The following is a 16,350-nucleotide window of genomic DNA, read 5'->3' on the forward strand; positions in this document are numbered from 1 at the left end:
ACAACTATTACTATATGTTACATAGGTCATTTTAAGAGTCTGTAAAAAAATAGTTTTTCTGGAGAATTTGAAATTCAAACAACTAAATTGTTTCCAGGAAATGTGTTTTTTGAAAGTTATATTATTTTCCCTTTTAAAAAGAAATTACTGTAATAATTTCTTCAGATAGTTTTAGGAACTATGTGAAAAGGATTCAAGGGATAGCATGTGGTAAAGAAACAGCTGCACTGTTGTTTGTTGTGTATGTTAAGTTGCACCTCATCCAAGCCACTACAGGCCAGAGGCAAGGCAGCAAAATACCTCTAATAATGAACACAGGTTTAGAGCAAAAAACCCTCAAACGCCTCACTGCTTTTCACATTTCAACAATCCAGCTCTTTTTTGGGTACTGTTACACACACAAGTCTTCACCCAGGCCCCCATCCCAGACTGTCCATCCTACGAAAGCAAATACCAACAGTCACTAGCACCTAATATGTCATTTCATCTGCGCTGGCTTCTGGAAAGACAAACTTACATTTGCTCCTGTGACATCTGGTGTAATCACTGTCTCCCACCCCAAACCTCACAAAACAGCAGCAGACACTGAGGACTGAGTGGAGTGACGTAGAGTCACAACCATCTTCAGAGAGGGCAGAAAAGGAAGTTATTGAGGAAGCCATCAGAGCAAGGTAGCACATGACCAGGCAGGGCTTCGGGTGTGCAAGGAGGCACTGCACAAGGAGGAAAGGCGTTCGGGAGGCCTCTGCAGTTGTTGATCAGGCAGGTGTTGCTGAAGAATCAGGCAGCACAACAAGGGTTGTGAGCAAATATAAAAATGCCTAGCCATAAAAAAGCAAAGCTAGGCATCCTGTCAATTTCTCATGAAAAAAAACAAACAAACAAACATGATGATGACTTCTTTTTTCGAAGACAACTGTGCAGTTTATGTTACCAAAGTGTGTGGTATAACCCGGCGAGCATTCAATACCATTTTTAAATCAAACATGAAAAATAATTTAGTAATAACCAGGACAAAGAGAAGAAAGAAGGTAGCACATGAAAAGACAGTGTTCTGATGCATGTAGAAACACACTAAAATCTTTTTTTTAAAAAAGAGACATTACAGAAATAAATTACTGGATTACAACAAAACACCCCTGCATTTACAGATGGGAGTTCTGAGGAAAAAACACCCTTTCCTCAGAAGTACTGAGTGTTAGCTTAATAATCATCCAAATGATGACTTAATGTTGTCCTGAACAGAAAAGTGCCAGTTTCTGTAAAAACTGATGAACAGCAGGTATAAGAAATGGAAATTGTTAGAGAATAACAAACAGTGAGAAAAGACAGAGAGCTTTACTAGTTTTATACTTGATGAAAGCATGAATTTAAATGATACCTCACATATGGCTATTCTTTCAAGACCTCATCCCCTGGATGGAATCCAAGAGGAAATGTGTTGCCTTAAACAGAAGGGATAGATACAATGGAAGCTCTCTCTGAGCAACATTTTGAAGACGGTAGGCAAAAAAAGATTCTTAATGTAACTGTTGATGGTATTGCTGTTATAACAGACAAGCAAAGAGGAAGAGTTCAATGCCTATTACACTGACAAATTTCACTACCTGACCCACCAAAAGATAATTATTTGTTTTAAATACTAAATTCTCAACCTAATGACATAATACACACAATGAAGAAAATATAGAGACTCTTCCCACTTTGAAAGCCAAGAAAGATTCAGGTAATTTAAACCTGTGATGAATAAATTAGATGGTTTTAAAGAAAATATTTCTTTCCCTATTGGACAGCTAAGCCACAGCAAAAATTTTGGACTGATACACAAACTGCCTTGATGCAATCACACAGGCTTTGCCTGAAAAAAAGACAAAGTTATGCTTAACTGAATCATGAAAAGTAGCTGGGCAAGCTCACAGTCATGATTGCATGCTACGGTTACGAATGCTGGGACAGCCATGACATTTGGAAGGCATATGTTTCAAAACTGATGGATTCCCTAGGGTCTAGTTCCTGTCTGTGGCCATAATAATTTGGTCCTCTGCAGTGCTGCTTAATACTATACCTACACTACCGCTGCAGTCATCGCTTCTGCATTTGTTGCCTGCCAAAAGCGGTGATGCCCTGTTTAACACCCTAATAAGCCTTGCCAAGAAACTTCCATTGCAGAACTATTTGCCCCTGGCTACAGGGGTCCAGACAACAAACCAGGGTAGTGAGGTCTTAATATCATCATCATCATCAACCACTGTATGAATTTCCTGAGCTCAAACCAGAAGCTCTACTAGCACAATACTAGCTGGGCTGGTAAGGCTTCTACCCAGAGAGTATGGGGGAAGGTTTTACATAGAGCACAACGGCAGCTTCCCCCTTCATCAGAGGTGGTCTGGTTCCCAGTAAGAGCAAGCCTGTTTTCCACCTTAACCCACCCTGAGCCAGCTGCTGGTGCTGCTGTTGTAAGTGGATTTCTCTGGGAGTCTTGGCAGTGACTCAGCTCAAAACTAGACATCAGGAGCACAGAAAGCTTCTAGGAAATCTTTAGCAGTCTCCTTTCTACACAACAGGGCATCATGCACGGTGTTGCAATTTCTTTGAACTTCCCTAGTTTTTGTTCATTTTTTTCTCAGGATCCCTAAGAAGAAAAGGCTTCCTAATTGCATTCCACCTTTCGAAGTTCTTTGTGGACGTTAACCAACAAGTCCTCCCAGATCCCTAACATTCTCCTCCTTCTGGATTTCTAATTCTAAAAAAAATAAATAACTGCATTAGATTTATTTTTTTCCTGCTGCAAGACAGGGGTTCTTGCAGCCTGTATTTTGTGTACTTTCTGTAATAATCCACTCCAAAGCCAGAAATAGCGGCATATACCTGAACTGGACTGAAGCTACAGATTCGAAACATGGTTTTTGCTGTGTACTTGTTACAGAAGACAGTGACAGTAAATGAAACACAGAATTATGTAAACAAAAATTCCTAAATGGATACTGAAGTAAGAGGTTTAAAATCCAACTTATTTTAAAGAAATTTAATATCCCTTTTGTTCAACAGACTGATAGTCTTGTGTGTTTACAAGAACTTGCCAGATACAGGGAAGAGTTTCAACAGACATGATATCATTTACTGTTGCTTCAAATTTGCACAGTATTCTGGTGAATCTCAAAATGCTGACATGACTGCGTTTTAAAAATACACATATTTGGCCGCTAGAAAACATCCTCATAAAAACAGCTACAGGAATAACATCATGTTTGTAGCCTCTGTAAGACTGCAGAAGCTATAAGCTCTTCTAAGAGAAATAAAACTACTATGATTAATTTGTTACGGGCTGTCATAGAATGACATGTAAATGAAAACAAAGTTGCTAAGCATTTTCATATTTCTCTTTCAAAACAAACAGGCACAGAAAAACTGCAAATAAGAAGAAACACATTTCAAGTTAATTTTAGGTGCTATAGTAACAAAATATTATTTTCTCTTTCCCTTGATGACAGCACAAATATCACAAACATTAAAGAGCTAATATTGATAAAAGTAATAGCAAAGATTTTGTCACACAAAAGAGAACCGGTCTACGTTGCTACCTGGTACCCTCAGTAACAATGCCAATATTTTTGAAGTAGTTCATCATGCCATAGTTGAATATGGTGGCTTTGGCGTTATATCTGACTTCCTAGAAGAGAAATTAAGTTCTGTGATAATGGCTTTGTTGGGTTATTAAGGCATAAATGGAACAAAACCCAAGCAGTACATTAAATTTTTAAGCAGGAAGCCTTTCACAGTGAACCTTTAAAAGTTAACAAATATTATGAAATGGTCATGAAATCTGTTACTGTCATCAAAAATGGTAACCCAGGATGTGCTCATCACAGTTTTGTTACATTTTTTTTCAGGGTTGAATACTGCATCCAAAAAATTGTTACTGCATGCAGAAGGCTGATGGTTTAGCTGTAAAAAATGTCTTAAGAAGACTTCTTAGGAAAGAGTTTATTAGATTTCTGAGGGATTAAAATTGCTTGCTGCTCATCTAGGAGAGGAGTGGTGGGACTCCAAATACCTATGCCTTTTTCTTACAGACTTACCAAGCATCTTAGTGAACTGAAACTGCAGAAACATGATCAAAACCAACAAAACTCAACACCTGTTAGTTATGTTACTGGTTTTGCACAAAGCTGAAGCTTCAAAATCAAGTTATGATTTTGAAGAGTAACTTCAACTTCTTCCCACTTGCAAAGTCTGCTCTGAAGACTATGATGAAGTTGACTTGAGCTTTTTGTCTACCACTGGGGAATTGACTTGCAAGATCCTTTTCCAAGACTTCAAAAACACTCCCGTAGCTGACTCTTTTCAACTAACCCCTTGAACATGAAATGAGCTTCAACAGACCCGTTGCCAATTAGAATTTGGTGGCTTAGAGGGTGAGCCATTTCTTAGAGCTCACAAAAAACAGTCTTGTTTGTTTGTTTTAAAAATCTTCTCAGCATTGTCATAATCTTGTGTCATGGATGTTGTCACACAATATTGCCTTCTCTGTTTTTACCTAGGACTGTGACTAGTCACACGGAAGCCCTGAGTGAAAGCTGTATTAAAAAAATATTATTAATATCTCTGAAATATTTTACTTAGTAAAATAACTTTTTCCCCCTCTCTGAAATTCCTGTAGCATTGATACAATATCATATTTGCATTCCTTGTCTAGCTATTTACATTAGGCACCTGGCCGCAGGGCTATCTTTAGCCATAGGCAAAGTACCCTGCAGCTGAGGAAGGCTTTGGAGGCGCAAAATGACGGTGTTATGCAGCCCAGAAACACTGATGGAGTTAGACCACTCAGCAAGAACAAGAACAACCTTCTACAGACACAATATGTTTTATACTGACCCCCCACACTGGATTTCACATGACTCATTCTTCCCTTCTCTGCTCCTCCATGCTCTCACACTTACATTTAACAGAGGTGATGTGGAAAACTGTCTGTGCAGAGACTGATCCTGTTGTAGCCACTGACTCCTCTGCCAGCAGACAGATATTCAGGTTGCTAACAGTAACCATTTTATTTGTTTAAAGGACCTTCTCCTCTCTCAATTTGCATAGCACACAATGGAAAGGGGCATATTTTTCTTTAAATACTTTCAAAATGAGAAAGTACAGATGTATGCAAAAGTGTTTCACCTTTTTACAAGTGCAGCCATTCAAATCTTGTCTCTAGTATCACCAGAGACATTATTACTAATATTAAATAACCAACTGAACTACTGAACAACTAATAAAAGCAAAAGCTTGTCAATCTGTTTTCTAAGGTGTGGTAAGTAAGTTGGCAGAACCATAGTAATACTATAGGAAAGTTGTCCATCCATGTCGGCCTCCCAGAACAAAAACATGGTGTGAAATAAATATTCATTTATTTTCCCCTCCTCAGATGCGGCTTATCTGATTATGATACTACAGCAAAGAGCATCTAGTGGCCTGAGAAAAGTAAACAAGGCCTGGATTTTAGTCAGGCACCACATCCTGAAATTAAAGGTTTGGATACAAGAAAAAATCCTGAAGCATATATTGTAAAGCAACACATAAGAAAAACCCTACAGAGCAGCTAGCTATTGATGCAAAAACTAGACAAACTACTCAACGTGTTATTCAAATAAGAAACTGTTCATTTATGAAGACAGCAACAGAAGGCTATGAAGACAGCAACAGAAGGCTAAATAGCAAATAAGTCAATGCAGAGAATCTTATACATAGTCTACACAACATAAAATTAAGTTGGATTTCAGCATAAGATCATGTCATGAAGTTGAATCTAAAGACAGAGCAAGTAATGACCCTAAAAAGACTAAGCAACTCCTTTACCCTGTGACAAAACTCCAACCAGTCTAATAAAGAGATTTTTACTGCTAAGGAAACATGACTTTTTTCCAAGTACTGTACAACATTTCCTTAGTCCCTGAAATGCTTCCAGGTGATATTAGGAAACATCAACATGACCTTGAGAATGTTTTGTCTGATGAGCTATCATCACACAAGTTTGATGAAAGAAATGTCCTAGGGAGACAATGAGCAAGAAAAGACAGGTATTCGCAAGAGCAAAACCGAAATCAAAACGAGCCATGGGATATTCTTTTCTAGCTACAGTTTGTCCAGGAATTTCGAAAGGAATGCTTCAGCATCATCCCTGCTTTATAGCTAGTGGACGCTAGCCTGCTGTTCAGTTATTTTTATAATGGCACACCACTTCCCCCTGCTGGTATTCCTGCTTCCTCTGAAAGCAGCTTCAGCTGCAGACTTCTCACAAGTCATTTGTACCCAGCAGTCTGCATGGTCATCATGCCAGGTTATTAATCATAATCACATGAAAGCTGTTGCAAGTCAAGTTTTAACATAAATATCCACTAGTATTATAAAGCTTAGCAAGCCATAGTACAACATCCCACCTGTAAGGAAAGGGAGACCTTGGCTGGCTGAGGTACAGGCTGCAGGGGCTGGGTCGTCCTGAAATGAGTTCTAGATCTTGCCCCTCACTCCATTTTGCCAGCAGAAGGATCATAAAGCAAACCCCCAGTGTTGCTCATCTTCTCATCTGAGGTATGGGAGACCCTGGCTATAGCACTCTCCTATTGGGGTAATGGAGAGAAAGATAAGGACTTATATACATACATACAATCATCTGAAAATCAGCCCCCTTTGCCTCCAGAGCTTCAGGAAACAGTGGAGCTCCTGCATTGCTACCCGCCCTGCCTCCCAAACGAACGAGGAGTCCCATCACAGTGGGGTCACTGGGGAAGCAGTGGCCTCCTTTCCCAGGCTGCCCAGCCTTTTCCACACTACTGCATCTGGGCTACCTTGGGCTAATGTATCCCTCCATCTTCTCTCAGGAGACAGCCCCAAAGGTGCCTTCTTAGCATCCTCCAGCCACTGTGTGCCCCTCGCCTGCTATCTGAGTGCTGTGCAGAGCCAGTGCTGCTCCCTCTTTGCAAGGCACCAAGCGATTCTTGCTTTTTCCTTTTCCTGTGAGGTGATCCCTTCCCCTCAGCTCGCTCATCTCCCGGCCCCTGACTTTAGCTCATAGCTTTGGCTGAAAATTTGGTAAAACCCCTGGGGCTCCAGCTTTCTCCCCTCCACCGCAGGGGACCCCAGGAGAAAGAAGCCCCAATGGCAGGGAAGGAAAGAGTTATGCAGAAGTGTCCTCTTTATCATGACAGTCACTGGGGCTGCAAGGACAAACTGCACGTTTCCCAGTCACCAGTCAAGAAAGAAAGGGAGCAACAAAAGCAACAGTCAAGCAATTACTTACCAGGAAGGGTATTTTGAGCTCTGGTGCCTCGTAGGGTATTTTCTGAGGGACAGCTAGAACCCTTTGGGGCCACCACAAGGGAGTTCAGGGAAGTAAGGGGATATCTGGAGACATGAAAAGAGCATTTCTCCATAGCAATCAGAGCATAAAGGAGAGAAAACTTTCTGGTCCAGCCAGATAAATTTGGTGGGCTGAGATTTGTGGTGCATTTCAAGAGCAAATGTCATAGCCACGTTAACCACAGATGAGGACATGAGGACATTACAAGAGATAGCAAACTTCTACATTTTTTCCCACTATAGTAGCCAAAAAGAGATGACAAGGCTAACAAACTAACAAACAGATTTTCATGTGGCTTCTACATTGCTTCTGCAAGTTATTAATGTAAAAACAGCATAATCCTGCTGCCGGACATCCACCCAGCCACTCTCTCACTTCCCCTCTTCAACAGGACAGGAGGAGAAAATAAGATAAAAAAGCTGGTGGTCAAGATAAACACAGGGAGATCACACACCAATTACCATCACAGGCAAAACAGACTAGACTTGGGGAAATTGATTTAATTTATTGACAATTAAAATAGAGTTGGATAGTGAGAAATAAACACAAAACCAAAACCACCACCTTCCTCTTATGCCCCTTTTTCCCCCCAGGCTCAACTTCACTTCATTACCAACTCCTTTACCAAAAGGCACAGGGGAATGGGGATCGGGAGGCTGCAGTCAGCAACAGCTCCTCTCTGCCACTACTTCCTCCTCACACTCTTCCCCTGCTCCAGAGTGGGTCCCCTCCACAGGCTGCAGTCCTTCAGGACTAAATCTGCTCTAGTGTGGGTTCTCCACGGGCTGCGGTGTGGATACCTGTTCCACCATGGTCCTCTCCACGGGAGAAAAGGAAATACCTGCTCTACTGTGGTCCTCTCCAGGGGCTGCACAGGAATCTCTGTGGGGACACCTGGAGCCCCTCCTCCCCCCCTCCCGCTCTCCCCTCGGGGCTCGCAGCGCTGCTCCTCACACCTTTGCCCTCTCCCCTCACCGCCGGGCAGCGTTTTGCCCTTCCTTAGCTGCGCTTTCCCCGAGGTCCTGCCCATAGCTGAGGGGCTCGGCTGGGCCCTGCGGTGGGTCTGGCACTGGGCAGTGCCTGGCCTCTCCTCACAGAGGCCACCCCTGTGCCCCCCACTGCCAGCACCTTGCTATGTACACCCAATACAAACGAGTAGCTAATGCTAGCAGGGACTGCAGTTGGGAAAAGTTGTCGCTGCATGTCAGCGTAACACAGAAAAAAGTGCCTAGATCATGTATTGCTTGCACACAATATGCAAATTATGAAGATGTAAATAATCTTTTTAAAATGCAAAATACTTGTGTGAAATTCTTCTACAACGCCAGTGATGAGCACGGGTATATCTGTGAAAAACACTGCCACTGCACAGCTTGCCGTAACGAGCACATGGTGAGACATAGCAAGCACCAGAATCTACAGCACTGTTACGAAGTAGCTGACATACCACTCATGCCGGGGAGGTTAAATGTAGTGCTTCTGCTGCGAAGGATCTATCAACCACATGCAAGTGAAAAGAAACCTTAAGCTGTTAGAGGATGTGTTAGACGCTATGCGATGTATTGGATAATGTTTGAAGATGCACTGCTTTTTAACAAACATCCTACCATCTCTGCAGTTTCATGTGTGCCCAAGACATACAACTTTTAAGAAGGAGGATGGCAATTACACTGTTCATCCTTTCTCGGTGCATCTGTCACTTCAACTACATAGAGTCAATACGGCACTATACATATGGAACTGGGGTTGGAAGTAGAATAACTTGACAGGTTATAATGAAAGCACTGTAAGAGTGGGTCTCCCATGGGCATACAGGGCTTACAAGCTCCCCTTCCCTTGACTCCCATGCAGCACACTCCGGGATGGAAAAGCTGTGCCATCTTGTGCCAGCTACACATAGCAGTTTTCTTCAGGAAGTTTTTCACTGATGTAATCTGCAACAGACCATACCACGACAGTTCAGGCTTAAACCCCTTGAATCATCCCCCTGGATAAAAAAAATGGGCTCTTTACAGGTGACAACCTGGAAGGCCTGTGTTTTCATGTGTCAGCCAAAAGCCATGCGCAAGATAGTTACTTTGACTAGCGGAGTACTGGCCTCTCCTCACAGAGGCCACCCCTGTGCCCCCCGTGCAGCCAGCACCTTGCCACGTACACCCAATACAAACGAGTAGCTAATGCTAGCAGTTACTGCAGTTGGGAAAAGTTGTCTCTGCATCCACACAGGATAGCTGCTCAAGAGGCAACAGCCTCCCCCCAGGCCAGAATCTGTTCCTGCTCCTAATCCTGTTTGCTTCCTGCTCTTACCTTGCCTCAGAGAGTTCTTGGCTTTCTGCTGGGTCTGCTGGTCAAACTAAACCAAAACCACCCTGCAAAGAGCTGGAACAATTCCTGACCTGAGCTGTGGCCTCACGCCGCAACAATACTGCGCCAGTTTCCAATGCCAGGGGCCCATGCAGCAACTGTTCGCCACAGTGTTCCCAGAATGGGGAACAGGGAGATCTCCACCCCGTGTTCAGCTTCCCAGGCCCTTCACTGCAGCTTGTTCTCTGACACCAACATCTGGTGACCAACTGTGCATATGACAACACTCCTGCTCTGATGGAGATGGGACCCTTATTTCAAGGGGATGCTCATTCCATGTTATACCCCCTTTTTCTTCTGTGGGATCAGTGGATCTCTTCACAGGCCAGATGGATCAGAGTCAGAGCTAAATGAAAACCAGAGACAAATCCACACAGGGGCTGAAATGTAAACAGACAATGCTGGGAAATCTGCATTTCCATCAGCCTCACTAACGCCAAACACAATCCCAAAATGAAGCCAGTGCTTCCAGTGACTGCGCAACACCATTAGCACAACCACTCCTCCACACGGGTCCCTCACCAGCACCTTTGCTGAGAAGACAACAGTTCCTCTTCCTCTCTGCTGCTTATTTAAGATGCATCCTTCAATACTTGCCTCTCAAAGCCTTTTCTGCTCCCTGTTTGGGCAGCACCTATCAGGCAGGTACTGCCCTAACCTAGGGTCCTTTGTGGCAGGTCACAGCGGAAACAACAGAGTTTTCTCTGGCTGCAAAGAAGTGTTTCAGCTTTCCAGGCTAGACTCAGGCAAGGTGAAACCAACTAGGAAACTTTTTCCTTTCTACATGATATTATTTCATCCTCCCTTGCTTCTTCAGATGGAAAGATGTGCCCAAACACTGTGGCACCTCTGACCTTTGGAAAAGTTACAACATCTTCTGCAAGGTAATTACTATTTTTTTTTTTCAAGTTTTCTGACATAAAACAACTAACTATTCTCATCTTGTTAGGTCAACCATTAGCAAGATACTACCACACAGTTCTGTACTTTCACAGTACTGTTCTCTTAAACCTCCATTGTGCTATATGCACACATAAATCTGCTACAGTTTTTTCTAATGAGATCCCCATATGCTAAAAAGCATTAGAGACAGCAATGCACTGCACTTCACCAAGTTTAACTGTCCCTTACAGGAGGCAGGACAAACATTTAGTCATCTGTACGAAAGGTGAAAAACAATTTGTGAAAAAGTAAGTAATTCTAGCAGTAGTCACCATCAAGGTTCTGTTACATCCATTCTGTTACATCCAAGCTGTCAACACATTGTAGTGTTGATACTGATAAGACTGCTTTTGCACACTGAAAGCGCTAGAATGTGACCTTGCTGAAAGGTTCCAATGTTTATTCCATATTCATTTACCATTAAACTCCATGAAAGTGATCTATATGTATATATTTCAGCTGAAAAAAAAATGTATAAACTACAGTTCAAGTATAAACTACACTTACAGAGTTGTATTGGATTCGTGGTCATCCAAATTTAGGAGCTGTGTAACTTCACAGACACCTGAAGTAATCTCCTCTGATCCATTACCCATTGCTTCCTACAATATAGAAGTCTGAAGAAAAATAATGTAAGGGACAGCTTTTAGGCCACTTATCTCAATGAGTACATATTTTCACACATGTTCTCTGCTACTCTTGGCACCAACTAACAAATCACTGAAATGACATATCTATACCAGTAACTCAGACATGTCTGGGATATTCCTAGGCACTCAGGCCAACCAATGTGGAAGCGCTTGCATCTATGCTAACAAATTGTTCCCCAGGGTTCAGTATTGGGGCCGGTCCTATTCAATACCTTTATCAATGATCTGGATGAGGGGATTGAGTGCACCCTCAGTAAGTTTGCAGATGACACCAAGTTGGGTGGAAGTGTTGATCTGCTGGAGGGTAGGAAGGCCCTACAGAGGGACCTGGACAGGCTGGATCAATGGGCCAGGGCCAACTGCATGAGGTTCAACAAGGCTCAGTGCCAGGTCCTGCACTTGGGTCACAACAACCCCATGCAGTGCTACAGGCTTGGGGAAGGAGTGGCTGGAGAGCTGCCAGGCGGAAAAGGACCTGGGGGTGTTGGTTGACAGCTGCCTGAACATGAGCCAGCAGTGTGCCCAGGTGGCCAAGAAGGCCAATAGCATCCTCTGTGGTGAGCAGGACCAGGGAGGTGATAGTGCCCCTGTACTCGGCACTGGTGAGGCCGCACCTCGAGTACTGTGTTCAGTTTTGGGCCCCTCACTACAAGAAGGACATCGAGGTGCTGGAGCATGTCCAAAGAAGGGCAACGAGGCTGGTGAAGGGTCTAGAGCACAAGTCTTAGGAGGAGCGGCTGAGGGAACTGGGGTTGTTTAGCCTGGAGAAGAGGAGGCTGAGGGGAGACCTTCTTGCTCTCTACAACTCCCTGAAAGGAGGTTGTAGCAAGGTGGGGGTCGGTCTCTTCTGCCAAGTAACAAGTGACAGGATGAGAGGAAATGGCCTCAAGTTGTGCGAAGGGAGGTTTAAATTGGATATTAGGAAAAATTTCTTCACCGAAAGGGTAGTCAGGCACTGGAACAGGCTGCCCAGGGAAGTGGTTGAGTCTCCATCCCTGGAAGTATTTAAAAGACGGGTAGACGCGGTGCTTGAGGACATGGTTTAGTGATGGACTTGGCAGTGATAGGTTAACGGTTGGACTCGATGATCCTAAAGGTTTTTTCCAACCTTAATGATTCTATGATTCTATGATTCTATAAAATTCTTTTGTTCTCCAAGCAGGCTGACTGCACACAAATGGCTCCCAGGAACATGCCAGCTCCAGAAGAATGTCCGGAAGTCCTTGAAAGTGCTCTACTTGGCACAGGCCAGCACTGTGCCAGCGAGCATCTAACAGTTTACTAGAGCAGGTAATCACATTCCCTTGCCTGGGCGCTGTTTAACTTACTACCACAAATTTGCCAAATCCTACTAGCAGGGAGTGTCCCAATACACTTGATACACTTGAGGGAAGGGATGCCATCCAGAGGGACCTGGACAGGCTGGAGGAGTGGGCCCATGTGAACCTCATGAGGTTCAACAAGGCCAAGTGCAAGGTCCTACACCTGGGTCAGGGCAATCCCCAGTATCACTACAGACTGGGTGATGAATGGATTGAGAGCAGCCCTGCAGAGAAGGACTTGGGGGTGCTGGTGGATGAAAAATTGGACATGAGCCAGCAATGCGTGCTTGCAGCCCAGAAAGCAAATCGTCTCCTGGGCTGCATAAAAGGAAATGTGGCCAGCAGGTCAAGGGAGGTTATTCCCCTGCTCTACTCCGCTCTCGTGAGACCCCACCTGGAGCACAGCATCCAGCTCTGGGGTCCCCAGCACAAGACAGACAGGGACTTGTTTAGAGCGGGTCCAGAGGAGGGCCATGGAAATGGTCAGAGGTCTGAAACACCTCTCCTATGAAGAAAGGCTGAGAGTCGGGGCTGTTCAGCCTGAAGAGAAGGCTCCAGGGAGACCTTACTGCAGCCTTTTAATATATGAAGGCTGTTACAAGAAAGATCGAGAGAGACTTTTTACCAAGGCCTGTAGTGACAGGACAAGGGGCAACAGTTTTAAACTGAGAGAGGGTAAATTTAAACTGGACATAAGGAAGTTATTCTTCACTATGAAGGTGGTGAGACACTGGACCAGGTTGCCCAGAGAAGCTGTGGATGCCCCATCATTGCAAGTGCTCAAGGTCAGGTTGGATGGGGCTCTGAGGAACTTGATCTAGTGAAAGATGTCCCTGCCCATGGCAGGGGGGTTGGACTAGATGATCTTTGAAGGTCCCTTCCAACCCAAAACATGCTATGGTTCTATGATTCTACACATTAGACACTGCAATCCGTACTGGGTGAAGTCAGCTACAAGAATTTTATTAACGGTTGTCATTTTAAATTTTCAAATGTTTTTGAAGCCCTTGATCAAATTTTTTAATGACATCAGTATAATAACTGAAGGTAGACAGTTTACATATGCTAATTTTAGCAGTATTTATCATAGAATCATAGAATTGTTTAGACTGGAAAAGACATTTAAGATCATCAAGTTGAACCGTTAACCTAGCACTGCCAAGTCCACCACTAAACCATGTCCCTAAGTACAACATCTACCAATCTTTTAAATACCTCCAGGGATGGAGACTCAACCACTTCCCTGGACAGCCTGTTCCAATGCCTGTCTACCCTTTTGGTGAAGAAGTTTTTCCTAATATCCAATTTAAACCTCCCTTCGCACAACTTGAGGCCATTTCCTCTCATCCTGTCACTTGTTACTTGGCAGAAGAGACCGACCCCCACCTTGCTACAACCTCCTTTCAGGGAGTTGTAGAGAGCAAGAAGGTCTCCCCTCAGCCTCCTCTTCTCCAGGCTAAACAACCCCAGTTCCCTCAGCCGCTCCTCCTAAGACTTGTGCTCTAGACCCTTCACCAGCCTCGTTGCCCTTCTTTGGACATGCTCCAGCACCTCGATGTCCTTCTTGTAGTGAGGGGCCCAAAACTGAACACAGTACTCGAGGTGCGGCCTCACCAGTGCCCAGTACAGGGGCACTATCACCTCCCTGGTCCTGCTCACCACAGAGGATGCTATTGGCCTTCTTGGCCACCTGGGCACACTGCTGGCTCATGTTCAGGCGGCTGTCAACCAACACCCCCAGGTCCTTTTCCGCCTGGCAGCTCTCCAGCCACTCCTTCCCCAAGCCTGTAGCACTGCATGGGGTTGTTGTGACCCAAGTGCAGGACCTGGCACTGAGCCTTGTTGAACCTCATGCAGTTGGCCCGGGCCCATCGATCCAGCCTGTCCAGGTCCCTTTGAAGAGCCTTCCTACCCTCCAGCAGATCAACACTCCTGCCCAACTTGGTGTCGTCTGCAAACTTACTTATTTGTATCATTTGCTTCTGAAATGAGGTTTGAACATTATCTACCAATATATTCATCTTCTAATTTAGAGGGGATGGTACACTATTCTTAGAATGTTTCCGCTTCCAGATGAAATGATCCAGAATTTTATCATGACAGATGTTAAACTTAGGCTGGTATGTTTGTAAAAGTTTCTTTGAGCTGTGCACATCATACGATAGTAAGTATGAACTTACTTAATATGGCACAGACATCCAAGAACTAAGCAGCAAGTCCCTAAAAAAAAAAAAAAAGCCAAAAACAAAAAAAAGAGAGAAAAAAAATTTGCCATAAGAAAACCTGGAAAAAAGAAGTCATCCAGACAGACACTCAAAATCACTGCAGCAAAACAAGAGTGCAATATAGGAATCAATAGTATTTATATTACTGTGACTTACCATATTTCATTAACTTGCAAGAATTTAGTAGTATTAAAGCAGAACATTTTCACATCAAACTTTTATCATGTTTCTACAACGATGACTGAAAATTATTGAAAGATATTTTAAAATAAGCATGATAATACATGAATCAACCACTGATCAAAAAAACGAGTTCTACAAGTGTTTTCTCTTGCTCTCTAAATTGTTTCTAGATTTAGATGAAATGCAAAACAGAATAGATATTTTAAGCATTGTTCTGAGAGCCACTGAAGTGATTCACATGAAGATTATGTGCAAGGCAACTCAGCATCATTTGCTGTCAAAGTTTAGCTATTATGCAAAAAAGATACATGAGGTTCACGAGAAAACTATCAGAAAAATCATTCAAAACACCTGTGTGACACTGTGCCAGTTTAAAATTGGAAGATCACATAAAAGAGAGGTTTTGCAACTGAACTTCTTTTAGAAAACAAGTTTTGAGAGCATTCCCCAGAACTATTCAGAACTGTGCACATGCTGCAATGTCAAGTGTGCATTAGCAGCATTTCAGCTATGTTTTACATTGCCAGTGGGTGGCATCAAGAGCACCATCAGCTCATGCCGTATGGATCAAACACTCTATTAAAAAAAAAAAAAATCACAGAAAGACAAAGTGGTCTGTCACACAGTCCAACTGAAAATACTGTGCATCACGGTCCAACACCTTAGTTAACTGGCAGGGTGCTGTGGCTGCACACATCCTATTAAAATGAATTTCCAATCCTTTAAGCACCATCAGCAACTTACTATAGCACCCAGACACAAAATTCATATTTAAAAATAGTAAATTAATTTGTTGCACCTCTATTCAGACAGTATCAGTCAGCATCTAGTCAGCATCACTCTGTGATATCAAGAATTACAATAAATTGAAGGAGCTACCACATATGTAAGACCATTATAATTGCTCAGTATCCTTACAGGGAGCCACCCAGTACCATCAGGCTGTGAAAGGCCAAGTAGGTTCAAATCTACCTTTGAGACTGTAATATAATTTAATAGCAGAAGTTAGACTAATGTAGCTTATTCTGGCATACCTTGCATTTTTCATGATTTTTGTGAAAGAACACTGGCTTTTTATTCTTTGACATTTTCTGCTGAATATGCCTCTTCTAAGATCAACAACCGTGTTGTCCCAAAAAGCAGGGTTCTTTTACTCGGTGTGCCAAAAGCCAAATAACACACAGTGTCGAGATATTTGTTTATTTCATGTCTGCGCAGAGATGGGTGCTAGGTGGTAACCCCACAAAGCTAGCCCACCTTGGTTAACATGCAGTGATATTTTATACATTCTGAGTAGCTGTTATCAGTGTTTTCAC

The sequence above is a fragment of the Nipponia nippon genome, unplaced genomic scaffold (genome assembly GCF_047370975.1).
Source record: "Nipponia nippon isolate SJK-2023a ecotype South Korea unplaced genomic scaffold, ASM4737097v1 scaffold_1, whole genome shotgun sequence".
NCBI classification, from domain to species: Eukaryota; Metazoa; Chordata; class Aves; order Pelecaniformes; family Threskiornithidae; genus Nipponia; species Nipponia nippon.